Source organism: Mizuhopecten yessoensis, unplaced genomic scaffold, assembly GCF_002113885.1.
Source record: "Mizuhopecten yessoensis strain PY_sf001 unplaced genomic scaffold, ASM211388v2 scaffold2599, whole genome shotgun sequence".
NCBI lineage: Eukaryota > Metazoa > Mollusca > Bivalvia > Pectinida > Pectinidae > Mizuhopecten > Mizuhopecten yessoensis.
This window is the reverse complement of record NW_018404626.1, coordinates 260,987-273,700: the sequence shown is the minus strand read 5'-3', so window position 1 is coordinate 273,700 and position 12,714 is coordinate 260,987. Positions and strand designations below refer to the sequence as shown.

Genomic DNA, 12,714 nt, shown 5'->3' with positions numbered 1-12,714 from the left:
TGTATAGTGATTTGGGTTACCAATATTATATCTGTTTCCTTGCTCGAGTTACCGACACCTTTCTATGTATCTGTATTTTGATTCAGAATATCGACACCTAAGAAACATTTGGTGTATTAGACACGCGCAAGGTAATCAACAGACCGTGACATAATGGATCTAAGGGTTTCGGAAAAGCAGTGACCAATTTTTGTGTGTGAAATAATATTTCAACTTATGTAAAATAGTCGAAACTCCCTCTACATTCAAAAGACAGCTATGAAAAAAGGTGTTTTCCAGTTTAAGGTTCCAGTATTATCTTTTCAATTGATATACGACTCTTAGTTGATCAAGTTATGGTTTTAAGTTACGATCCGGTCTATGTATTCCGAGTTATTAAACTATGATAGTTATGTAATGTGTGCATGGCCTCGATATGTAAATGTTGTATATTAGTATACCTATGGTATTGTTGGTGGTTTTATTGGATATAATTGTTGCAGAATATTAGATTCAATGCAACACTGTCAGATGTCATTCAAATCAATCGGAGGGTCATTTCCATACATTAAGATTCAAATCAATCGGAGGGTCATTTCCATACATTAAGCGAAGCGTACATTACTTGCATTTTCACAACCATATATACAATACATTGATGGCACCATTTGTAACATTCATTCTGCATTGTTATTCCGATCTGAATGATTTTCTGAACCTTTTTTGCTTCTTCTTGTACATGAAACGTTTGAAAACTGTCCAACTGCTTTTGTGAGGTTTTGATTATTGTTTTGTGCATTTCGCCTTGATGCTCGTTCGGTGACACTTTCGTTTATTTCAAAATGTTTTACGAACTCAACCATAGACATTAAAGCTATGAGGAATTCGTGTTTATTCTGCTTCTCCTGTATAATTTACTCACAAAACTGTCAACAACTCATGAATATATTGCATGTATCCTTAAATATCGTCTGGTTTCTTTATTGTGTATGTAGCTTTGCAGTGAAAATGGCTTTGGAAGTGTTGGTTGGCAAATGATTAGATAAACGAAAAATAAAGAAAACGTAAGTAAATTGGATACAATAAGGCAACACCTTTTCGAGAACAGCCCAACACATTTGACGACGTGGAGATATTGTTTAATTTCAATTACGTCTGAAACCGTAATAAATATAGCCTATCTTCTACACATAGATATCTACATCCTTATAGGTATCTACAACCAAATCGCCTCACCATTCTCACTCATTTGTGACGTAATGGGGCCTTCGGGGATATATAATGTTTGTCGTTAACTTGTAGTATTGTTGTGTATGTGAGAATGATTTGTACTGAGAGTTGATGCATTGCTAAATATATTAAGAAAGTAATGCAACGACTTGGGTATGCATGTGTTTTGTTTCTTGACTTAATATGAAAACAATCAGCATCTTTTTATTTTCTTTATCTCAAATTTTACCATGCATGAATTCCTAAAATAAATATATATTTTGTTCACTTGCAATTCGTTTTCCGGAATTATTTTAGCCCCGCTGAGGATTATCATTTCAATGTTATTATGATGACGTAGCATAGGACAACACGTAGATACTAATGAATAGCATGCCATTTTTTATAAGGGCCCTTTAGAAAACATTATCACATCTTTTTAAATTTACTTTTTTCCCCCAAAAATAAACAACCCTGGTCTAACTGTTCACAAGGTATATGTTCATCAATAAAATGCACTTTTAAATTTCTCTTCTATCAACTTGAAAGCTTGGTTATTCAAAAGGCTTCGAAAATAACCCGCGCATGCGTTATTCTCTAAATTGCTTAAAAACAAATCATTAAAAACAGCTCTGTTTCGGAAAACACCCGGGATTCCTTGTCAAAATTGAAAATAAGGTCTTAGAGTACTACGCATAAGGTTATTTAAGGTTTTCGAGTCAATTGCGCAATGTATATGTGATCTTCAGCAACCATATTTTGTTCTCTACATCTGCTGTGTAACAAATTGATTCCCTCTCTATAGACAATCATTAATTGGTTTTCTTTAATACCAAACAGTGTCCTTTTCTTTAAAGTATTATCAATACGTAATGTCCTTTACAATACTTCATCATTTAATGATGCCAGATACGAAACATATAATCTTTAAAAAACATGTTAGATACATTTATAATAATAATAATAAAGGCTTTATTTAACATATTGAGCATGAAGCTCATCTTACACATGGTCAAGATACAATATATAATAAAATGTACAACATTTACAGCTTTAAGAAATATACATGTATAAAATACAGGATAAGGGAGGAAATCATAAATCATTTCAAGTAAAATTGTCTGATCCATGTGCGACATGTGTGTGAAAGTGTCGATTTGTTTCTAAAATATCAGTTTGAAGTGCGACCCGGGCGCGGGTCGCTTAATTCCCGCATATTATAGAGGGCCGGAGTTCTGACGTTAATCGACGACAGACCGATATAAAAAAGTCGATAAAACGTCAGAATAATTCGGACTAATGATGGTCTTGTACCCTGAACATCAGACATACACGTAAAATCATTCAAATTTTGTGGAGCTAAATTATTAGGTTTCTTGTTCATAAAAACTACTTGATTGTATAAAACTCTTTTGTGAAAAGGTAACCAATTTAGTTTTTAGAACATATCACGGGAAGGTGTGGAAAAATTACATTTTAAAATATTTCTGGCTTCTCTCTTTTGCAGGCGTTCTAATTTTACAATATTATTTTTTGAACTTTTACCCCAAACAGTTGAGCAATAATCCAGATATGGGTTAACAAAGCAGTTAAAAAAGGTCATACAAGAGGACTGGCTCAAGAAGGGTCTAAACTTTTTCATCTGAAAAATTTGAAATGATATCTTTTATGTATAATACTTATCTGAAACCATTGACATTAATATCCAGAGAATGTCATCTACATTAATTAAACGCTGATCGGGTAATGGTATTGACTGCGTGCTGGTTTTTTTTACTCTGCATGTATCTAAATATCTAAATTTGCACTAGCATACAACATACCCGGTATATTACAGTCATTCTGGCAGAAGAGATATCTTAACGCTTATAAGTCTTCCTCGAACGACATTTTATACCCACTAGGAAGCCATTAAAACTTGTATCTGTGGTGACGGTGTTACTGGCGGGATAACCTATATCTGACAGACATTAATGAAAAACCATAGAGACGTGGCCAAAATGTTTCACATAAAAACATTCATTAATTCAGGGCCTTTTTAGGAAGTTACGGTAACTAAAACATTTCATATAAACAGTCTCAATTCAGCACTGTGTTTAGACCAATGACCGCAAACTCAATCGTTAAAAAAACAACTATAAATCATGCACGTCACATGCATCAATTCAGTGCATGTCTTTAGATTTATGTTATCTGAAACATTTCAAATATTTCCCGCAAATACGGACAACATGAGCACTGTTTTAGGCCCAATCGTTACTCAAACATTTAAAAAAAAAAAGAACAAAAAAAACCACAGGCACCATTTAAGAATTTGTTTCATGAATTATGGTTTCTAAAATGTCATAGAAATAAATATCTATTGATAAGATTATGATGACGTCCATGAGTGTTCTATCTGGTTGCGTCGTCATAACCAGGTATTAACTTGGAGGGTCTTCGTTAAAGCAGAAGGCGACATTCATTCCGGAATATTCTACCTCCTTGTACATTTTAAACTGTCTCATTTATTTAGTCGTTAATGTTATCTGGTACTTGTCTGTCTTTTTTAATAGTTTTAGTTAGGATTTTGTAGGTAGGATCGACTCTTTAGTATGTGAATGTGTTGGAATATCCTTTCTTTTTGTGTTGACGGAGTTGTTATTATTTACCTTATGTGTTGACGTTATGTAATGTTTCGTGTTTGTTTTTGACATTGTGGTGCTTTTTGTCCTGGAGTGTTGACATTGAGGCATATTTTGCTTTTGTGCTTTGCAACAGGGAAATCCGTTTTTTCTATATGTTTAACGAAATTTCTATATATCAGTACCAGGAGTGACTAACGCCTTATGACGAAATCATTACATAGAAGTTTTTATGTTTATGATAGATCTTGTGTTTGGTGTAGAGCACTATCATTTACATTACTGTTATTTCTATTCCATCTAACCAACGTGATTAGTAACAGAAATTTGGCTGAAGGATGATTGTCATTCTAAGGATGACTTTTACTGGCATCGTATTAAACGTATTGCTTCCTTTGCACTAGTACCGACCAATAGCGTTAAGAAAACAAACATATTTTCAATAACGCAACCTAAATGTGGCTGGTTCGTTATTTGCCGATGGCCGGACACAGCTGGTGATACCAATTAATAAGGATCTAACCTTTATAGAGACAGCATAGTATAGTTACCTTTTCCTTATGAGTAAGGAAGGAATTTTTTCTGAAGAATCATGTTATTGCATCAATTATCTTTCTGTATGGGTATACAAATGTAAGTAAGAAAGGGCTGTGAACTTGATGACCTCTATACTAACTCATAACATACAAATTGGTTGTCTGACTCTATATGATTTCGAAATACTTTTACAGCGAACAAATAAGATTCAAAAGAATTTAATCGGAAATAGTAGTTTGAAAGCTGGAGATACATAAAAGAGCAGTCTCACATGTAATATAACATAATATTGCAAATATTCTATGCTGCGTTTGGATAATACCAACAAAGACAAAGGTATACGCATAAAGACGAAACACAGAGCTGTCTGATAAAAGGTAATAGTATGAAACGAACATAGAGATGAATAGGGATATGTTGGAAATAAGAGATTGATAGCGATTGACGGGAAGTCCTAATATGTTTGGAACAGGCATGACTGGCCATGGTGTAGGTTGCAATGAAAATGTCATGAGAATGTAGTCCGTTAGAAACATGGCTAGTTTTAGAATATCTTATTCATTTAAAACAGAAGTGACCTTAGCACAGCCTGCCAGTGTAACCATTAAGCGAGGTGTATGGAGACACAATGTGTCGGGGACTGAGGAACACCGCTCCTCTGTTGTCGGGTTTCCTAAACAATCGACACATGGGGACCGTTCCGGCGTGCATACTGTCATCAGTGCAACCCCTAGACGGTTGTTTGTCCCTGCCCACCTTGTCTGTTGAGTGCATCAGAGATACGCGCTGATGGACGCACTGTAAGTCTGGTTCAATTACGTGATTACTTTGGTTGATCGTAACGTCTTTTTAAGTTTAGATTACTAGACCTCGGTGGTAGAGAGGGTCGTCTCTTCTTCTTAACGAGCCATGTACCAACACGTGTTGTGTTGTCTGGAAGAAAACACTTCTGGATTGTAGAACTGAGTGCTATTTAATTCAAAAATTTATTCTCTCATGTGTTCTGGAGTTTATTGACAAATCTGGAAGATTTTAACTTAAACTATACTAAAAATTACATTACAATGTGTTTGTATTTGCTATGTTATAACAATAACTCTGGTGTAATTGGGAAGAATGGCACTGTGTATAGTGACAATTTCTTTGAAGTGCCTCCAACCAAACACTAGGCTATTAATAATTGAAGTAAATAGACTATATTAATTGAAATGGTAAAATCTATGATATTCTAGTTACATGTATTATTTTTTGTGAACATGTATTAAATGGTTCTAGTATTCTCCTATTAATTCGAACATATACTACATCTTCTCTATAATACTCTCTCTCTATATATATATGTATATATGAATGTATGAAATGTGTGTATTTTCTCTGGAAAGGGCTTTTATAGGCAATGCCTGTGCCTAATCCAATTGTATCTTTTTGAATACAATAAAATTGATTTGAAATGAAATGAAATACAGGTATGTTTATACGATAATCGCTATCGTTGATGCAGGTATTTTAGTAAGTTATGTTTGCAAAACTGAATGCAATTCATTTAAACTATGAACATGAACTATGGGGGGTTATATAAAAAAGGAACAAACAAAAGACAAAAGAAGACCAAAGTGTCAACAAAACCGTAATTCTCGATATCTGTAACACAAAGCTACCAGGAGATCACTGAAAGAAGTACACGAATAATAAGACAAAGTGTTAGGGAAGGTTGAGGAACAAGTATGCTGCCATCAGGAAAGTGAAAGTTCAAGATAGGAAAATAATTATCAGGCTTATCACCAGCTTTGTTATAAAACAATTCTGATTGTAATTTTAACAGTGAAGATCGAGGATACCAGGAAAGGGTGTATAGTGTTCTTGAGTGAAAGTTCAGGCGGATATATAGGATCGACAAGGTCAATAAATTCCTTTTTTAAACATGCACATATAGAAACTTTATTCATTTTACAACAATTATGAAACAAGTTTTAACAACTTATATTAATCGCTCTTGTTGGCCCGGATGTTAGCGCGCGTGGGTATTAATGTAGGAGGAAACCAGAGTACCCGGAGAAAACCAGAGTACCCGGAGAAAACCAATGTGGCCCCCTACCTTTACACGTCCTTATATCAAGTCAGTATAAGTCTGACATATCTCTAAGTAAAGTAAATATAGTTTGCAAAGGTGTATTTTTCTAATAATTTATACAAAAAAAACCCAGCCTTATATGAAAAACAAAAGCAGGTGGGCCGGCTGACAGGCATTTTTTGTTACCATAGGAGTACCCGAAGTCTGTTGGAGAGTCTGCCACCACAAGCAACATCAACAACGTCAACAAGGAACGCAGTCAATAGCAGGCTCACATCATCAGAATAATTCATCTTATGAGTTTGATATTATTCAAAAAATCTTTCACTTATGCTAATTTAATTAGATTTAAATATATACAATATATCAACCATTGCATAACATAACAACTTTATTACCCCACCAAATGTCAAGGAAATTCATAAAATTTATGATAAATTTGAAAAAGTCGATAGATCAATGTCGCGTATTGATACATATGTATGGGCACTTTATAGTTGAGTATATTTATCAGAATCATTAAGATATGATACGATTTAATGTTTCCCACATACTGATAAGGCATATTGTACATATATATATATATATATATGTGTGTGAAATATACACTGGATGCACTTGCTCTCTGGAATGGTGACGTGTGCTGAACTATGTCAGTAGGAATAACGATAATATTTATCTATACGTCATATCATAACTTGATTTCTCTAAACTTAACACATTTATGTCATTCGTTATATCTTAACGAATGACACACCTAATGTTGATGTACTCCAGTTTAGCAGGATTTTAATCAACAAGCATATTAATTACATACATATCATTTCAGATTGATGTACTTAGATGTTGTATGTTGTACTTATTTTTTAAATTTACAACACAATTGAGGGGCCGCGGTAGGCGAAGTGGTTAAGGCGTCTGCCACCACTAGCCCTCCACCACTAGGTCGCGGGTTCGAGGCCTACGTTGGGTAGTCGCTAGGTACTGGTCGTAGGTTGGTGTTTTTTCTCCAGGAATTCCGGCTTTCCTTCACCAGGTTAGTTAAGTGGACATTGAGGTTCGCCTTAATGTGTTTACACTATATGTCAGATGGTTTAAATTGCCGTGAACAGAAACAAGTTATTTCCATAGTGAATTTTTCTAAAAAATTATTGAGATCATGGATAAGTGCATTTGTCTACAGTGGCATCACAATACTAATGACGTCATTAATTGTTGTGTACTTCAACAATGACATCACTGTTCCCTGAATAGTTGAAAGTATTTTTATGCATAACATTTGAATGCCTTATTATAAATATTTTCTCTGAAAAAGTTGCATGTTTTTTGTACTTGAGTTCACACCATAAAAACACACAGAATCTGTAAACAGTATTCAATGTATACGCCAATATGCATGCAATAGATAATAAAGACAGGTTTCATATACGTGTCATTACAATAAATCACGACATAAAATGTACAGTACTATACAATATCATAACGATATGTATATTCAGTCTAAAGGATCAAAACAAGGTCATCTTAAATTGCGTTATATGTTTTAAAGATTACATATTCATATTTAAATGAGGTAATTAATTATAAATTAATAGAAAGCCGGGCACACCACATTACAAATGTAAAGTATTGTGATATAGATGTATGACAGCTAATAAGCAAGAGGTACAGCCATACATTTCAACACTTAAATAGACCTTTATGACAACCGCCGTATAAAGTAAACCAGTTTTACCATATACATATACTTATATATGACCAGCTTAAGCTTAACAGGCTTAGTTATATTATAGAACAATTTAGTTCAACTGACTCTTTTGCTTCGTATCAATAACATATTATAATATATGCATATCAAAGATATCGGCCCCTCAACCGTTAACTGTAACGCAAGCCATAAAAGGACCAATTACACACCACAGAATGTATCATGATACCGGACATACTAGCAAAACAAACTTCTAACCTCGATCACAGATAATAATATACGGTACTGATACGTTCTCAGATCATCACAAAAACCTCTGCTCAAATATTCATTAACATCTGATGTTTATGAACCGCAGTTTATATATTCTATTCAATATCGAAACAATAAATGTGAAGAGTAACTTTTCTTCGATACTCCACAGTTTTTTTTATATTTAAGTCACAAACACAACAAAGAAAGGTTGAACAGTTGAAAACTCTACCAATTACCTGGGTACATACATTGATCATTAGCCTATTCAAGTTTTCTGTCCTGTTAACATGATTTTAACAAAACAAGCAGGCTTCCGAAATGAGAGAAACAGGGAGACCGCATACCGAAGCCTCACAGCAACCATTGTTTAGATGGAGAAACGAATAGCCTTTCTTCACACGACTACAAACACTGTTAAATTGTAGAAAAGACCAACCTTTCAACACATGGGAAAAGCAGCCGAGAGAATTGTAAGGATCAACAGATTGCAGTTAATATATATGTTGAATTCCTGTTTTTTAACACATCTCCATGTTTCTTGAAAATAAGAAGATGTATAGGATAACTAAAAATTAGACAGCACACACCTTAGAACTGACAGTAGCACAAGTTGCCCTTAATGCATTTTAAACGACACAGCATTAATTTCCTTTACATGCATAGCCTGTAATTTCACAACTTCACAACGCATGCAAGATGGTAGACAAAACGCCTGATCAATCAACAGTTTGTTTGGCAAAAGTTGGGTATGTATTATTTGTGGTGTGTTCAGATCCTATGATACATACAACATGCATAAGAAAGCGAATTGACCTAACAGAAACGTCAGTGACAGTTAAATGAAACCCATTAGTATACAAATTTGATTAACTGAATTCAAATACAGATAATGAGAGCATACAAGTCTGCTAGAGATTCAGCATGTCTTTAATGCACCCGCACTATAGATCCATACTTCCTTACAAACGTTCTTATGATCCTACTCTTTGCGAGCGTGAATGCATAAACATCACAAGAACCCTATTAATATGGTTTGTAAAGTAGTTTAACACAATTGTGAAAATGACAATTACATTGTTCTGTAAGGTAGTATTACTCTACATTTCAACTTCAAAATAACATGGTTTGTAATGAAGTGTAATGTGAACTTAAGTTAAAAATAGCTTAGTAAGTAAGATAGGGAAATATTATGAAAAAGAAACAAAACAAACGAAGAAAGGTGTGAATTCCGAACTGTGAAATGTGAATCCGAATGTGGCTTACGTTCTCCAAGTGAAAACCAGGGAAGTACAAACAGAATAACAAGACATATTAATGAGCTTAGTAAAAAGAACTTATATATGTAAATCAAACAAGGAAATATATCTCATTTCCGTCATAACGTTGACCCACAAAATGAAAAAAAACACCTAAGATATTCATATCGAATAAGGAAATTGCATATTTCCCAATCAGATCATTATGGCGTCCATAACACTTGCGGTTACTCTTCATCAGCCTGCATCGCTTTCAGCATTATACATATACCATGGACATTATGAAATCAGGCAAGTCCATTCATATTGATACATTATCTTAACATACTAACCGTTTATGTGAAGTAGGAATGATAAGATCAAGAAATGTTAAGTTCGTAAATTTGGAATTTCAACTCGTCGCCCTTATCATATAGTTAAGGAGCAAAGCTGTAGGCTGAGTTGTACTTGTACCGTACAAATCGAACTAAGTTGGAGATGTAGAAGAGTGTGTTTGTTCCTTGATGATAATTTCAGAAGGAATAAGACTGACGCTATCTATACATTTCTTTCTATTCAAAATCAGTTTTATTTATCCGAAAGTTTATTTTTAGATTTTGACTGTACCGATGATTTACAAAGCAATTCGGTCATGACACCGGCAAGCTTTCCCAAAGTGTATGACAACAGACTTTACAGATTTGTTAAGTAGTGTAAGGTTTAAAGAATACAAATAAGGTGGCAGGAAAGGTTATGTAACACAGCCTTAATGTATTTTGTAAGTGAATGGATATTAGCATTGGTTATAGTCTTTCTATATATAAATATATATATTGGTTACCAAAATCGCATTTATAAACATGATTTATAGCAAGGATGACTCATAGAGTGTGAAGAACGCTTAAACGGTGATGGTCATTAGTTCAGATAATCAAGTTTAGAAAGATATTTCTTTAGATATCATTTGATAATAAATCCAAAGGATGGGAACAAATGATAATCAATCTCACACGGACGGATACATGTGTAAATATATATTTTATCGCACACAAAATAGTAAAAAATAATTGTCTTCGCAAACTAACGATTTTACATGATCGAAACGTCAGTGAACTATTACGTCACAATACAAGTCTTATTTCACAAAACATTGTGACGTCATTCCACTTCTAATAACGACGTAATACGGGTGGAGAGTGATGACAATAAGTGGCCAACTTGTATATAGATACGATGTTGATTGGGACCAATGCGACTAGGATGGATATTAAATCCTATAGGTATTTGCTCTTTATTTAAGTTCCATACTTAGCCGAGAAGAAACGTTATAAAGGCCACGGCGGGCTGTCCATAACGATACGCAGCGCTCAGTATCCTAGAGTATGTAACAATCAATTATCATCATACGGGGATAAAGTCAAGTAAAGAAGCTTAAAAGTTATGAAATCATTCTTACCTTATTGATGATTTGATGCATGGGAATGGGGCGCCTCTGTAAGTAATGTCTTCTCAACTACAACGCAGAAAATATCCACAATTTCCAGCTATAGTCAGAACGAACGCACTAGCAATCCAAAAGCAGGCAACATCAGCAATATCAAAACACTCAATACATTTTCGGGTATGCTTCAAATATTAATCAGCAGTCACAAGTTATTTGATAAAGTACATACATATTGTGTGTATTAAATTACTTACTTCATACGCGTGTAAATCAATAAGAACTCATTCTCATTGCCCCTTTCATTGTGGAATCTACAAAATAAAGGTCTCTCCAAGCACTGTTATATTTGCCACTTGCATCCTAGGAAGATATGTATGATAAATTAATTTCCAGAAATATGTTTATAAATTGCTGATATCTGGTAAAACCTAATCTGCGTTTCGCTACGTTATACACACACTTAACGTAAAGTTCAGTGCTCCTTTATATATATATCCATTCAAAAAGTGACACGACCTAACTTCACTTAGCTTTCCGTAAGCCAAAACAATAGCTACATAGGTAAAACGAATGACTACACTGCATCGCGTGGGTATAGGTCCCTAGCCGGCTACCTGCCAGAGAACGATCCGTCCTGTGTGTTTATCAGTAGAGTGCGTAGCACTGCCACAGTCCCCAATGGATATCCTATTGATCATGTTGTCCAAATCCGCGCCGCCTAGCTTACTTACTGGTATATTCCCTCTACACGCCAGCAAGGATTGTGTCAGAGTTACAGTAGACGGTGGTATCGCACAGAACACCTCAGGAAATGATATCTGTAGCACAGGGAACAAATTTATACCACATAGAAAACAACAGGAACTGAAATCTGTACCACATAGAAAACACCAGGAACTGAAATCTGTACCACATAGAAAACACCAGGAACTGAAATCTGTACCACCTAGATTACCTAAGGGAAATCACATGTGTAGCACTGTGTACATGTATATCCTACATATAACAAAATAAACTAAAATCTGTACTACATACAGGTAGATAACCTTTAAAAATGATATCTTAGGCATAGGTAACACATTTAGACCACATAGAAAACAACAGGAACTGAAATATGTACCACATGGAACACCTTGAAATAAAATAGAATGCACAGTGTACATTTCTATACCACATATTACACAATATTAACTGACATCGGTACTACATATATGTAGATAACCTCTTGAAATTATATCTTAAGCATAGGTTACACAATTATACCACATAGAAAACACCAGGAACTGAAATCTGTACTACATAAAACACCCCAGATAATGATTTATGTTACAGAGACAAATATATACCATATAGGAAACAACAGGTACTGAAATATATACCACATAGAAAACAACCGGAACTGAAATCTGTACTACATAAAACACCCCAGGAAATGATTTATGTTACAGAGACAAATCTATACCATATAGGAAACAACAGGTACTGAAATATATACTACATAAAACACATTAGGAAATAATTTATGTTACATAGGAGACAAATCTATACCCCATGAAACACAACATGAACTGAAACTGTACTACATAAAACACAACCTAAACTGAAATCTGTACTACATACAACACAACATGAACTGAAATCTGTACTACATA

The 12,714-nt window shown here is 34.3% G+C and overlaps 1 protein-coding gene across 1 annotated transcript in view; it reads right to left on the bottom strand.

Moving 5' to 3' along the window:
• The window catches only part of LOC110446176 (endothelin-converting enzyme homolog), a 67,504-nt gene extending 55,650 nt beyond the window's left edge, over positions 1 to 11,854 (bottom strand). Inside the window, exons 1-2 of the mRNA XM_021491191.1 lie at positions 11,317 to 11,854; positions 11,075 to 11,131 (exon numbers count right to left, since the gene is read on the bottom strand). The gene's annotated coding sequence lies outside the window, so the exon portion shown is untranslated. The remainder of the gene's footprint in view (positions 1 to 11,074; positions 11,132 to 11,316) is intronic.
• Between the last annotated feature and the right edge of the window lie 860 nt (positions 11,855 to 12,714).